We start from the raw sequence: 16464 nt of genomic DNA, 5'->3' as shown, positions 1-16464 counted from the left end.
TTGTTAATATTCTTGTGACTTGACAAATTTGATATTCCAATGAATAAAGAAAGGAGAGAGGCATCCATGATAGATAAAAACCAAAACTTAACAAAGAGCTAGTTTAGAAAGTAAATTACACTCCTGTAAATTAGGTAAAAAAAAAATTAGACCTTTAGAGTCCAATAATCATGTTCAACCACTATAAGCCCCATTCATTGATATAAATCTCTGGGTTAATTAATTGATATTCTCCCAATAAATGAATATTCATCTATAGCAAGACAACTGAGAATTTTAGAGCTTTCTCCTTCTTGCCTTTTGCTACATATCTTTTAACAGTTTTCTACCTTAATAAAGTCATAACCATTTGAATAATTAGAACTGGTTTCCCACTGAAGAAACAATCAAGAAAATTTCAGCTCAAATTGGTCTTTTGCATTGTATAAATCTATTATAAAATTAATCTACTTCTTTTGCTACGAATAAAATATCTTAAAGTTTTAATACTCAAAAATACTTATTTTCTGTCCTCTCAACTTCTAGAAAAGAATATATGACTTATATGCATAAAAATTCACTTCTGGATGAACTGAGGAATTGAGTACACTTACATGTGAAAAGTATGCATGTCTAGGAGTTATAATGTGTTACCTTCTATCAGGTAAATTCTTAAGGTTTTGGTAATTAATTTGTATTCTAATATCCAAACAGCTGCCTATTTATACAATGCTATAAACAAAAAAGTATAAAAACATGCTTAAAGGGTGATGAGTACTCCTGCAATAGCTGAGATTGGCAATAAATAATATTTTGGCAAAGACCCAAATTATTCCAAAATAGCACATCTGACAAATGGAAGCCAACTTTAGAATTTTTTAGCCAAATGCCAAAAAAAAAAAAGGCCAAAAATGCCAAAAAGCAAATCAAAAGCTACTAATAATTAATGCATACCATTCTCATGTATAATCCAATATAGAACACAACAATACAAATTACTGTTTAAAATAGTATCCTTTGACTTAGGAAACAAAGATAAAAACAAATAACATAGAAAACTATAGCAGTCTAATAAGGTGGAAGGCATGAGTTGCTATCATTTAGCAACAGAACATATGTTTGTGACAATTACAGAAAAAAATGATTCCCATTTGCAAATTAAACCAAGAAACCCAACCTCCATAATAATTTCATGCTTACAGACCAGTTGTCCTTGAAGTAGATGACAGATAATAATTCAACCATTTTTATAATTTATAATGTATAAAGTAATCTGTTACTTGCATGAGTTTTATAGATTTACTTTTATTTATCTCTTCATATCATTCTCTTTATTTCAGAATATCTAGAAAACCAAAACCCCAAATAAATACATTTAGATAGACAAATTAAAAACATTAATTTAAAATTGCTATAATAATAAAAGATTCTAGGAAATGTTAATATAAAAATATTCTTACACTAACCAAACTTATATGTCAAACTAAGATGCCAGCCATGAATATGACAGGTAAACTAAGTTTGAACTTCTTCAATACTTTTTATGTCTTGTCTCTGTAATTTTATACCCCACCAGAACCTAAGACTGTATTACTGCCTTGAGCATAAATAGGTTAGGTTTTGCTTTATGTTCTCTAGAATGAGGACTTTAAGTAATTTTTCAGTCATTTAGAAAAGATGCTGCTATAGTTGTTCTTCCTTCCTTGTCCCCAGTCCTCTACTTTCTTAACTATCTCAAATTGGGTGTCTTAAAACTCTTTGAGGGCAGGGAATTTCTTGTTTGCTTTTACTTGTATATCTATCATTTGGCACCATGCTTGGCATATTAACATATGTTAATAAAAGTTTTAGCATTCATTCATTTATTCATTCATCTGATCCTCTCATGTTCCTCAAACAGTCACTAGTAGTAGATAACAAATTGTTCACCACAATCAACATCTTGAAGTTCCTGAAAAAGGACATATTTCTAGCAGATATAAAAGATCTTTGATTAGGCACATCAAAAATACGTGCCCATGCACACACACACACACACACACACACACACATACATACATACACACACTGAATGGTCCTGTTAGCCTGCAAATGCCTTGAGGATAGAGGCCAATTGATTTTTTCTTATCTTGATACCATTCATAGCTAGTGTGGCACTCTGGCTATAATAAGCATTTATAAATGGTTGCTGATGGCAGCTAGGTAAGGATAAACTTGAAATTCATCTAGAAGACACAGCTGAGCACTATTAAATGCTCATCTTTGCATTATCACTTTTATTATTTTCAAAGTGTTTTTGTGAATTTCATATAAATTTATTATTTCATTATAAGTTAAATTTAATGTTTTTTATCTAAAATTCATTTATAACACACATTTAATTCCAGGTATAAAAAGCAAGGAAAATACAGCAGATTGAGCTAAAAGATTTGAATTAAAAGAATATTTGGATTTTAATTGAACTATTCTTACTCAGTCCAATGCCATTTTTGGGCAGTGACTTAGAGGATTAATTATCACATTTTTGCATGTATAAAATGGGTTTGTTGAACTACGTAATTTACACAGTTCCTCCAGGCATTGAAACATATGCTTTTACATTATTTTAAAAACCCACATTATTATGTACTGAATAAACTATGTCAGGAAACCTCTATGTATTAATTTTAAAATGAGGATAAAAGAATAAGTCAATTGTAATGCACAGGATATTTCCTGTGGCATTTTATGTGTCAGTGCATAGATGAAATAATGATAGAACTAAATGCACCCTTCTTGTTCTATGAGCTTGTATTCATATTCAGAATATTCTGTTTTGTCACGAATAAAGCAAAACAAAATGAAAGAAAATGAGTCACTGGGACCAAAAGGCTGTGATCAGTTTTCTCATTGTATGTTGTCTTTTCTTTCACAGTTTCTCCCAAATGAATATCATTAAATAGGGTCCCATTACTGGGAAGGACTAATATATATTAAATAAAAGGAATTAGAATGATCTTTTATAGAATAATATAGAATATAAAAACAATATAGAAAAATCTTTATAGAAATAACACAAAAGAAGCATATTTTCAATCATATTCATGATTCCCTTAATCTTTTATGATAAAAACAGTTGTTTGAATGTTTTTAATCTTGACCTATGACAAACATATAGAACTTCCTGAAAACTATGATAAAAAAAAAAAGAGTGTAGACACTATTTTTTAGGAAATCATCAAAGAGAACTGCTAGGATGTCACAAAATCAAATGCCATTTAAAGAATTCACAAAACATCTCCTAAAAGATACCCCAAAATTAAAACTTCAAGGAATGCCTTGGCTAAATTTCAAAACTATTGGACCAAGGAAAAAATATTAAAAGCAGCCAGAAAAAAAAAAAAACAGTTCAAATACCAAGGAGCCACAATAAGGATTACTCAGGACCTAGCAACTTCCACCTTAAAGAATCATAATGCCTGTGATACAATATTCTGAAAAGCAAAGGAACTTGGAATGCAGCCAAAAACAAACTATCCCATTAAACTGAGAATTTTCTTTCAGGGAAGAAAACAGAAAAAGGTGAATTCCATTTATTTCTGATGAAAAGACATAGCTAAACAAAAAATTTAACTTCCAAATATAGAACTCAAGAGAGTATGAAAAGGTGAAAAGAAAAGAATTCTTATGAACTGTAATTCTGATATGCATATACATAGAGAGTGAATGCAAAATTTAATTTCACTGTAATGATTTTTAAAAGAAGTTAGAGGTGGAAAGGGGATTATACTAGAAAAGGGGGAAAGTGGAGGTGAAATGAGGGAAATTACATATCAGAAAGAAGCAAAGAAAAGCTACTATAATTGAGGAAAAGAAGGGAGGGGGGTGAATATTGTGTGAATCTTAACACTTACCAGATTTGGCTCAAAGAAAAAAAATATTAAACATATATGGTTTCACAGAAAAACTTCTCTCACATTATAGAAAAAAATGGGAGGCGAAAGAGGAAAAGGGAAAGGATAGGCCAAAAGGGTAGGAAAAACAGAAATAGTAGGGGAAAGCTATAAGAAATGGGGAGGGACTCTAAAGAGGAAGTACTGCTTGAAGCAAGTGGTGCTCATAAGTAAAATACTAGGGAAGAGGGAAAGGGGAAAAGGAAAGAAAAAAGTGTAATTTGGGGTTAACTATAAATGTGAATGGGATGAACTCGCCTCTAAAGCGAAAGCAGTTAGCAGACTGAAATAAAAGCCAGAATCCTACAATATGTTTACAAGAAACACATTTAAAGCAGAGTGATACATACAGAGTAAAGGTAAAAGGCTGGAGCAGAATCTATTATGCTGAAGTTAAAAAAGAAGGGGTCGCCATCCTGATCTCAGATCAAACAAAAGCAAAAATTGATCTAATTAAAAAAGATAAGGAAGGAAACTGTATCTTGCTAAAGGGTACCATAGATAATGAAACAACATAAATACTTAACATACATGCACCAAATGGTATAGCATGGGAATTCCTAAAGGAGAAGTTAAGAGAACTGCAAGAAGTTGTCTATTTGACAATAAAACTACAATAGTGTAAGATCTCAAATATGCTTTCTCATAACTAGAAAAATTAAATTACAAAATAAATAAGAAAGAAGTTAAAGAGGTAAATAGAATACTAGAAAAGTTAGATATGATAGATCTTTGGAGAAAATTGAATGGAGACAGAACGGAGTACTCTTTCTTCTCAGTAGTTCATGGAACCTGTACAAAAATTGGCAATATATTAGAACCTCAAAATCAATTGCAGAAACTCAGAAATAGTAAATCTATTTTTTCAGATTACGATGCTATAAAAATTACATTCAATAAAAGGCCAGGGGAAAATAGAACAAAAAGTTATTGGAAACTATCTCATCCTAAAGAAGGAATGGGTAAAACAGCAAATCCTAGACACAATTAATAATTAGATCCAAGAAAATGACAACAATGGGACAACATACCAAAATTTGTAGAATGCTGCCAAAGCAGTAATAAGGGGAAATTTTATGTCTCTAGATACTTACTTGCATAAAATAGAGAAAGAGAAAATCAATGAATTGGGCTTGCAACTACAAAAGCTAGATAAAGAGCAAATTAAAAATCCCCAATCAAATATCAATCTTGAAATTTTAAAAATAAAAGGAGAGATTAATAAAATCAAAAGTTAAAAAACAATTGAATTAATAAATAAAACTAAGAATGAATTTTATGAAAAAAACCAAAAAATAGATAAACCTTTAATTAATTTGATTAGAAAAAGGAAAGAAGAAAATCAAGTTGTTAGTCTCAAAAATGAAAAGGGATAATTTTCCACCAATGAAGAGGAAATTAGAACAATAATTAGGAGTTATTATGCCCAACTTTATGCCAATAAATTTGATAACCTAAATGAAATATAGGGATACCTACAAAAGTAAAGATTGCCCTGATTAATAGAAAAGAAAATAAATTACTTCAATAGTCCCATGTTAGAAAAAGAATCATTAATCAATTCTCTAAGAAAAAATCTTTAGGGCCAGACAAATTTACATGTGAATTCCACCAAACATTTAGAGAACATCTACCTCCAATATGACAAAGTATGACACAGACATGGTACTGATACCTAAACCAGGTAGGATGAAAACAGAGTAAGAAAATTATAAATCAATCTTCCTAATGAATATTGATGCAAATATCTTAAATAAAATATTAGCAAAAGATTATAGAACATCAACCCCAGGATAATACATAATGACTAAGTAGGATTTATATCAGGAATGCATGCCTAGTTCAATATTAGGAAAAACTGTTAGCATAATTGTCTATATCAATAACCAAATTAAGAAAAACTATATAATTATCTCAATCGATACATAAAAAGCATTTCATAAAATCCAACATCCATTCCTATTAAAAACACTAGAGAGTATATGGACTTTTCCTAAAAAATAGTCAGTAGCATCTATTTAAAATCATCCGCAAGTGTCATATGTAATGGGGATAACAAGATCAGAGGTGAAACAAAGTTGCCCACTATCACCTTTACTATTCAATATTGTATTAGAAATACTAGCTTTGGCAATAAGAGAAGAAAAAAAAGATTAAAGGAATTAGAGTAGGTAATGAGGAAGCCAAATTATCACTCTTTGCAGATGATATGATGGTATACTTAGAGAATCAATTAAAAAAACTATTAGGAATAATCCACAACATTATCAAAGTTGCAGGCAAAATAAATCCACATAAACCCTCAGCATTTCTATACACACTAACAAAATCCAACCGCAAGAGAAACAAAGAGAAATTCCATTTAAAATACCTGTCGATACTATAAAACATTTGGGAATCTATCTGCCAAGGAAAAGTCAGGAACTATATAAGCAAAATTACAAAACACTTTCCACACAAACAAAGTCATATCTAAACAACTGGATGTTTGTATCATGTGCTCTCGGATAGGTTGAGTAAAAAATAATAATGATGACAATACTACCTAAACTGATCTATTTATTTAGTGCTACACCAATCAAACTCCCTAGAAATTATTTTGTGACCTAAAAAAAAAATCATCTGGAAGAACAAAAGGTCAAGAATTTCTAGAGAATTATTGGGGAAAAAGCTACAGCCTGGCTGTACCAGATCTAAAACTATATTATAAAGCAACAGTCATCAAATCCATTTGGTATTGGCCAAGAAGTTAATCAGTGGAATAGGATAGGTTCATAGGACAAAAATAGTAAATGACCATAGAAATCTAGTTTTTGACAAACTCAAGGACTCTTGCTTTTGGAATAAGAATTCACTATTTGACATAAACTGATGGGAAAATTGGAAACTAGTGTAACAGAAACTAGACATTGACCCACACCTAACATTACATACCAAGATAAAGTCTAAATGGGTTCATGATCTCAAAATAAAGAATGATATTACAAACAAATTAGAAGAACATAGGATAGTTTACCTCTCAGATCTGTGGAGAAGGAAGGAATCTATGAGCAAAAAAGAACTAGAGATATTATTGATCACAAAATAGATGATTATATTAAGTTAAAAAATAATTCAGGGGTCCTCAAACTTTTTAAATAGGGGGCCAGTTCACTGTCCCTCAGACTGTTGGAGGGCTGGACTATAGTAAAAACAAAAACTTTGTTTTGTGGGCCTTTAAGTAAAGAAACTTCATAGCCCTGGGTGAGGGGGAAGAACATCCTAAGCTGTTGCATCTGGTCCGCGGGCCGTAGTTTGAGGACTCCTGGAATGAATGAATGTGATGCTATATGCCAAATCACTGAAAGCAGTCCACTCCTTTTCTGTTCCACTGTTGCCAATTATATGTTAGCTCAGGTTGCCTTCCATGTTAGCAATGAACTGTTCAGACTTGAAGAGGCTCTAAACTGTTGTCATCACCTTTTCTGAAGTTCATTTTGACTTGGGGTTACCACTCTTATTAAGTGTGAATATTTAGTTTGGAGATGATATGTCTATGATTTTTTTTAGCACTCTGTAATACATATCACCTCTGTCACTAGCACATAGTCTCTCTTACAGTGTCATGATCTATTGAAAGGCAAAGTTTGCTGCAAAGATATATCTATCAAGTTTTATTGTGTTTAGGTAAACAGAAGACAGTTGGTAATAAGAAGGTCAAGATATGCACAAGTCTTCAGTAATAAGTGACCACTGTTGTTGCTGTTTCTGACTCTTCCTCCCAATATCTCCCAGCCATATATGACAATTTGTGCTTAATCTGTTTTTAAAGTCAATTAAAATCATAAGCTTGTCCTCTTTTGTCACAATAAAGATGGAAAAAACATCAGAAGTATGAGGCAGAAAAAAAAGAAGATATTAGGTCTAAGGGTTTTAGTGATTTCCCAGTTCTGTGCCACCAGCACAATCTGGAAGCTAAGAAAATTAATGAAATTTTAGGCTGCATTTTAAGACAGACCAAGGGGAAATAATAGCACACTGTCACTATCATTCTTGAACTGGGGCAACAAAATACTGTTTAGAGTGAATATTTTAGGAAAGATTTTAATAAATTAAAGTGTATCCAGAGGAGAGCTCCCAAAACAATGATCCTGGATTAGCCTTTTGGAAGGTCTAATTTTTCATTAGATGTGTGGCAAGAGGAATAAAAATATATGACGGGCTTTCACAGACAAAAGAAACTTGTTACATTCCAGCACATAGAAGAGAATTTGGAATATTCACCAGGGCAGAAGTTTTAGAGAGGTAGATTTAGGCTTAATATAAAAGTAAAAAACTCCAAATACTTAATGCTGTCAGAACTTTTCAAATAATGTTAATTAATTCCTTCGTCATTGTCAAGCAAAAGCTGGATGATCAATTGTCAGGGATGTTCCAGAAGGAATACCTATTCAGGTATGAGTTAGAACAGATGAACTTTCATGTGTTTTGAACCATAATATGTGTAATAAAGTCCAATAAATATGAAAAATGAAACATGGCAAGTATATAGGAGTAGCAGTCTCATAAATGTTTGATCATTTTTTTTCTTAAGCCTTGAGAAATGGAGAAATTTCTTCTTTATCATATCTTTTGCATCCCTTCACAGGCCTACAGGATGTATTTTTTTCATGTTCTTACATGCCATTTCTTTTTGTAGTCAAGTTTATTTTTAATTTATTTTTATTTTTAATTGATGTTGCTTCATGAATTACATTGGGAAAGGAAAATGAGAACAAAAGAAAAAAACAGTGGAAGAGTTAAAAAAAAACAGAAAAACGAATTGAATGTGTTGATTTACATTCAATCTCAATAGTTCTTTTTCTGGATGCAAATGGTATTTTCTGTTCAAAGTCTATTGAAATTGCTTTGAATTTCTGAACAACTGAGAACAACTTTTATCATCACAGATTCTCCCTGTTATTCTTTATAATGTATTCCTGTGGTTCTGCAATCTTTGCTCAGCATCAGTTCATGTAAATTTTTCCAGGTCTTTCTAAAATCAGTTTGTTCATAATTTTTATAGAACAATAATATTCCATTATTTTGTATACAATAATTTATAAGGCATTCCCCAGTTGATGGGCATCTAATCATTTTCCAGTTCTTTGCTACTGCAAAAAAGAGATGTTATAAACATTTTTGTACATGTGGGTCTCTTTTCCTTTCTTTATGATTTCCTTGGAATACAGACAGAGTAATGGCATTGCTGGGTCAAAGAGTAGTATCAGTTTAATAGCCTCTTGGGCATAATTCCAGATTCTCTTCAGAATGTTTGGATCATTTCACAACTGCACCATCAATGCATTAGTGTCCCAGTTTTCCCACATCCCCTCCAACATTTATCATTAGTTTTTCCTATCGTCTTAGGCATTTTAAGAGGTGTGAGGTGATAGATCAGAATTGTTTTAATATGCATTTCTCTAATCAGCAGTGTTTCAGAGCATTTTTTCATATGAATATAGATGGTTTTAATTTTGTCATCTGAAAACTGTTCATGTCCTTTGACCATTTATCAGTTAGGGAATGATTTGTATTCTTATAGATTTGACACAGTTCTTTACATATTTTAGAAATGAAACCTTTATCACATTGGCTATTAAAAAATATCTCAACTTTTTACTTCTTTTTTTTGTTGGGTTTTGTTTGTGCAAAAAGGTTTTGACAATATAATCAAAATTGTACATTTTTCTTTTCATTTCTAGTTCTTCTTTAGTCATAAATTCCACTTTTATCCAAAGATCTGATAGGTAAATTGTTCCTTGCTCTCCTGATTTGTTTATGATATCATCCTTCACACCAAAATCATGTACCCATTTTGAACTTATTTTGGTATAGGGTATGAGATGTAGGAATTTCTGACATGTTATCATCCAGTTTTCCCAGGAATTTTTGTCAAATAGTGAGTTCTTATTTCTGAAGCTGGTATTTGGGGTCTATCAAATTCTAGATTACTATAAGCCTTGATTATTTTGTGGTGTGTACTGAATCTATTTCATTGATTCACCATTCTATTTCTTTCTTTCTTTTTTCCTGAGGCAGGTGGGGTTAAGTGACTTGCCCATGGTCACACAGCTAGGAAGTGTTAAATGTCTGAGACCAGATAATCACATTTGAACTCAGATCATCCTGACTTCAGGGCTGGTGCATTATCCACTGTAACACCTAGCTGCCCCTCACCACTCTATTTCTTAGCCAGTGCAAATGGTGTTGATTGCTGTTATTCATTGTTCTTCCAGATTAATTTTGTTATTCTTTTTTTCTAGTTCTATAAAATAGTTTTTTTGGCAGTTTGATTGGTACTCACTAAACAAGTAGACCATTTTAAGCAGAATTGTCATTTTTCTTTCTTTTTCTTTTTAATAACTTTTTATTGACAGAACCCATGCCGGGGTAATTTTTTACAACATTATCCCTTGTACTCACTTCTGTTCTGATTTTTCCCCTCCCTCCCTCCACCCCGTCCCCCAGATGGCAAGCAGTCCTATACATGTTAAATAGGTTATAGTATATCCTAGATACAACACATGTGTGCAGAAACGAACAGTTCTCTTGTTGCATAGGGAGAATTGGGTTCAGAAGGTATAAATAACCTGGGAAGAAAAACAAAAATGCAAGCAGTTTACATTCATTTCCCAGTGTTCTTTCTTTGGGTGTAGCTGCTTCTGTCCATCCTTGATCAATTGAAACTGAGTTAGATCTCTTTGTGGAAGAAATCTACTTCCATCAGAATTCATCCTCATTGTTGTTGAGATATATAATGATCTCCTGGTTCTGCTCATTTCACTTAGCATCAGTTCATGTTAGTCTCGCCTATTCTCACCAATCCTCTCTGTATTCATCCTGCTGATCATTTCTTACAGAACAATAATATTCCATGACATCCATATACCACAATTTACTCAACCATTCTCCAATTGATGGGCATCCATTCATTTTCCAGCTTCTAGCCACTACAAACAGGGCTGCCACAAACATTTTGGCACATACAGATCCCTTTGTCTTCTTTAGTATCTCTTTGGGGTATAAGCCCAATAGAAACACTGCTGGATCAAAGGGTATGTACAGTTTGATAACTTTTTGAGCATAGTTCAAAATTGCTTTCTAGAATGGCTGGGTGTGTTCAAGAATTGTCATTTTTCTTATGTTAATTTGGCCTATCCATAAGCAACTGATATTTTCCCAATTGTTTAGATCTGATTATTTGTGTGAAAAGTGTTTTGTAATTGTGTTCATGTAATTCTTAGGTTTGTTTTGGCAGGTAGACACCCAAATATTTTATTTTGTGTAGTTATTTTAAATGGAATCTCTTTTTATATCTTGCTGGGGTTTTTTTCAGTAATATATAGAAATGCTGATAATTTGTGTGGACTTATTTTATATCCTGTAACTTTGCTAAAGTTACTAATTGTTTCCACTGGATTTCTGGAGGATTTTCTAGTATTCTCTGAGTACATCTGCAAAGAGTGATAGTTTTATTTCCTCATTGACTTTCTAAATTCCTTTAATTTCTTTTTTTTCTTATTGCTAAAGCTAACATTTCTAGCCCACTATTGAATAATAGTGGCAAAAATAGGCATCCTTGTTTCACCCCTGATCTTACTGAGAATACATTCTATTTCTTTCCATTCCAAATATTTGCGGTTGGTTTTAGATATATATTGCTTATTATTTTAAGGAAAGTTCCCTTTATCTTTATGCTTTAGTTTTTTTGTTTGTTTGTTTTGGTTTTGATTTTTGTTGTTGTTGTTGTTGTGTTTTTTGGTAGGAATGGGTGCTATATTTTGTCAAAAGCTTTTTCTGTATCCATTGAGATTACTGCAATGTTTATGTTGATTTTGTTATTGATATGGTCAATTATGATTATAGTTTTTCTGATATTGAACCAGCGCTACATTCCAGGTATAAATCTTACTTGTTCATGGTGTATTATCCTGTTGACAAGTTGCTGTAATCTCTTTGATAATTTTTCATTTAAATTTTTTGCATCAATATTTACTAGGAAGAATGTTGTATAATTTTCTTTCTCTGTTTCAGCTCTTTCTGTTTAGGTATTAGTATCATATTTGTGTCATAGAAGGAATTTGATAGGACTCAGGATTGGAATTTGGGACAATTCATTTGTAAATCCATCAGGCCCTGGGGATTTCTTCTTAGGGAGTTCTTTAATGGCTGGTTCAATTTCTTTTTCTAAAATGGGACTATTTAATTAATTTAATTACTCTTTTCTTAATCCAGGCATTTAAATTTTTTGTAAATATTTATTCATTTCCATTAGATTGTCAGATTTGCTGCTATAAAATTGGGCAAAATATTTCCTAATTATTGCTTTAATTTCTTTTTCTTTAGTGGAAAGTTCAGTTTTTCATTTATAAAACTGGTGATTTAGTTTTTTTTTTTCTTTTTCCTTTCCTTTTCCTAATAAGATTAACCACAAGTTTATCTATTTTGTCAGTTTTTTTTAATAAGACCAAATCTTAATTTTATTAATTAGTCCAAAAATTTTCTTAATTTCAGTTTTATTTTTCTCTCCTTTGAGTTTCAGAATTTCTAATTTGGTATTTAAGGTTTTTTTTTTTAATTTGTTCTTTTTCTAGCTTTCTTTCCTTCTTTCTTTCTTTTTCTTTTTCTTTTTCTTTTTTTTTTCTTTTTTTTTTTTTTTTTTTTTTGCTTACTCAATTCATTGATCTCTTTCTCTATTTTATTCATGTTGCTATTTAGAGATACAAAATTTTCCCAAAGGACAGTTTTGGCTAAATCTCATAGATTTGCAATGTTGTCTCATTATTGTCATTCTCTTGGATGAAATTATGGATGATTTCTGTGATTTGTTGTTTGACCCACTCATTTTTAGAATTAGATTAAATTTCCATTTGGATTTTAATCTAACTTTTTCTACCTCTTTATTGCAGTCTGAAAAGGAAGGATTTAATATTTTGGCCTTTCTACATTTTATTGTAAAGTTTTTGTACCCTAATGCATTGTTAGTTTCTATGTGGGTGCCATGTACTGCTGAAAAAAAGTGTATTTCTTTCTGTCCCTATTCAATTTTCTCCACAGGTCTATCTTACCTAGGTTTTCTAGCATTCCATTAACTTCCCTAGTTTCCTTCTTGTTTATTTTGTGTTTAGATATGTCTAATTCTGAGAGGGAAAGGTTGAGGATCCACACTATTATAGTTTTTCTTTTTATTTCTTCCTGTCACTAGTTTAAATTTTTCTCTAGGAATTTGGCTGCTAGAACCAGGAGATCATTATACACTTCGACAACGATATTGTATGAGGACATATTTTGATGGAAGTGGATTTCTTTGACAAAGAGACCTGAGTTTCAATTGATAAATGACGGACAAAAGCAGCTACACCCAAAGAAAGAACACTGGGAAACGAATGTGAACTATCTGCATTTTTGTTTTTCTTCCCGGATTATTTATACCTTCTGAATCCAATTCTCCCTACGCAACAAGAGAACTGTTCGGTTCTGCAAACATATATTGTATCTAGGATATACTGCAACATATCCAACATATAAAGGACTGCTTGCCATCTAGGGGAGGGGGTGGAGGGAGGGAGGGGAAAAAAAAATCGGAACAGAAATGAGTGTAAATATAATGTAATTATTAAATAAAAAAATTAATTAAAAAAAAAAAGGAATTTGGCTGCTAGACCACTTGGTGTGTGTGTGTATATATATATATATATATATATATATATATATATATATATATATATATATATATATATATATATATATACACACACACACCAAGTGGTCTAGCATATATATATATATATATATAGGATTGTCTCTTCTTATCTATTTTCAAGGTTGGCTGTTTTTCCAATAAATTATTTCACATTTTCTTTTCTTTTTCATTCTTTTTAGTTTATTTGACTGATTTTTCATGTCTCATAGAATCAGTAGCTTCCATTTGTCCCATTCTAGTTTTTAATATGTGATTTTCTTCAATTAACTTTCGTGTCTCTTTTTCCATTTATATAATTCTATTTTTGAAAGTGTTGTTTTCTTGAGTGTATTTTTCTCCCATTTGTCCAACTGTATTTTGTAAGGAGTTTTTTTTTTTCATTTTTTCCCTTCCATTTTCCAAGCTGTTGAGTCTTTCTTGTACACCTCTCATTTTTTTCTCATTTTTTCTTGTACATTTCTTATTTGTCTTTTAAAGTCTTTTATGAGCACATCCAATAAGCCTCTTTGGGCTTGAGATCAATTAGTACCATTCTTTATGTTTCCTCTGTGGACATTTTGTCCTCTGAGTTGGTGTTTTTGTCTTCCCTGTCACCATAGTAGCTTTCTATAGTCAAGGTTCTTGTTTGTTTGTTTGTTTCTTGCTTATTTTCTTTCTTTTCCTTTGGTATTTCCTCTTTTTTTTTCTTTCATGATCCAGTTCTGCTCATGGAGTAAAGGCATATTGTCCCAAGCTTCCTGTGCAGTTCTGTGTTTTGGCTTTAAGCACAGGGAACTCTTGTTCTTACAGCACGTAGCTTTGCCTGCTCTTTTCAGGAAACAAATTAGTTTCCCAGAATATGCTTTCTGAACTAAGCCTAAGGATTCCCCACTGATCCACTCCTCTACTGAGCCAGGACTAAGGATCTCAGGTGCTTGTTTTCTGTGATTAAGAACACTTTCATCAGTTTTTCCAGAGACTATCTAAGCTTGCCTTAAGATTCTTTGCTCCTCAATGAGCCTTAATTTTCTTTGAGTTTTTCCAATCTATCTTGAGCTGGTGAGTAGTTTCATTTTGTCACAGTCTTGTCAGAGGCTTGGTTTCATGTGGTTTTTGAGAGAAACTGAGTGAGCTTGAGCAGCTTCCTGACTTTACTTCACTATCTTAGCTTAACCCCAGAAAGAACATGTAATTTTTATGTTTCTTTGTTTATAAAGAGAAAATGAGCTAAAAACTCCTTTATATTGTCAACACAATTAAACACACATATACACAAAATACACATTATAGTCAATGAAACTGAGTTTTACAGAGATAGGAAGATTTGTCTATCATAACTTATTTTGACCTTATTTCTCTACAAGGTCTAGTTATTTCCTGACTGATAGATTTTTTTTTCTTTCTTTTCTTTTTTTTATTTTAGTAAAGCTTATTACTTGCAAAACATATGCATAGGTAATTTTTCAACAATGATCCATGCAAAATCTTCTCTTACAAATTTTCCTCTTCTTCCCTTCACCTCCACCCCTTATTGGCAGGTAATCCAATACTAAATACATTGAATTTGCCTAACACAGATACTGTTGTATGCTCTACCATGTTGGGTACCTGGGGCAACATTCTTTTATTGATTGCCTATTGTATTTAAATTTGCTGAGAATAATTGGTTCTCTTCTTTGGTCTCCTTTCTGTCTATGATCTTAAATTGCTGCAACCAGCATGATTGATTAACTGAATGAGTGAGAAGGAAGGAATTTGGGTTTTTTACACCAGCTTCAAGAAATAAGATTGGAAACATTTGGTTTTGTTTTGTGTTGTTTCTCCTCAGTGTCAGGTGCCAGGAGTGCTGTTCGCTGGAATGAGAATTTAAGTCATAGTGCTCTTGAAGCCAAGATTATAACTGGGGATAGTACAGCCAGCTAATTAGAATGGAAGCAGAGAGTGGGTAATACCCCAAAAGATTTGAAATTAGAAGAGTTCAGAATAATGATGATAGTGAAGCTCTCTCCAATTCTACTTCAAACTGAGGTGACTCAGTGGATAGAGAACCAGCCCTGAAGTCAGGAGGACCTGAATTCAAATTTGAGTTCAGGTTCTTAACACTTCCTAGCTATGTAACCTGGGGCAAATCACTTAATCCCAATCGCCTCAGGGAAAAAAAAAAGAAAGAAAAAAACTAATGTAGGACAGGGAATTCATCTCCACCAATGAATAGAAAGGTCCATATCAATGGGTTGTAGGATTGAAACTTGTTTATTCTGCTTCTGTCATTTGCTAACTATATGACCATGGATAAGTCACTTTATTGCTTTCTCTATGGAATGGACACACTAAATAAATATGCAGAAAAAAATATTTTTTAACATTTCAAATGACATTAAAATGAGCAAAGCTAAAGTAAGAAAAAAATTTATAGGTGTCTTGTTCAACAGAATGACATTAAATCTATTATATTAGTCCTTCTGATAAGGACTCAATTTGATGACATATCACAAAGTGAATTACATTTCATCTTAAACAATATAATTAACTCCTAATGAACCTTTGCCTTTAACTGTAAATTCAATTTTGTCTAAACCTTGGGTTTATGCTGTCAAGCTTATTAAACTGTTACTTAAAAGTCATTAAGATGCATACTGAGAGGTACCAGCTTCATTTGTGTAATATGATATAAAAGAAAAAAGAATGCTCCATTATCATTTAATTGTTTCTATAATAGCACATTTGCATAATAATGACTCTCTTATATTTTTACTAGTTCACAATGGCTAAGTAGTTCAGAAATTAAAAATGCCTTTTTTAAAAATAAATTTGCTCTTATAAAATCCTGACTTTTTACTTTTTATTTAT

At 31.8% G+C, this 16464-nt stretch overlaps 1 protein-coding gene across 1 annotated transcript in view; it reads right to left on the bottom strand.

The window, feature by feature from the left end:
• The window catches only part of ROBO2 (roundabout guidance receptor 2), a 636650-nt gene that overhangs the window by 297145 nt on the left and 323041 nt on the right, over positions 1 to 16464 (bottom strand). The gene's annotated exons all lie outside the window — the stretch shown is intronic.

Source organism: Antechinus flavipes, chromosome 3 (genome assembly GCF_016432865.1).
Source record: "Antechinus flavipes isolate AdamAnt ecotype Samford, QLD, Australia chromosome 3, AdamAnt_v2, whole genome shotgun sequence".
Taxonomy (NCBI): Eukaryota; Metazoa; Chordata; class Mammalia; order Dasyuromorphia; family Dasyuridae; genus Antechinus; species Antechinus flavipes.
Note: the sequence above shows the minus strand (reverse complement) of the source record. Positions and strands in the feature narration are given on the sequence as shown.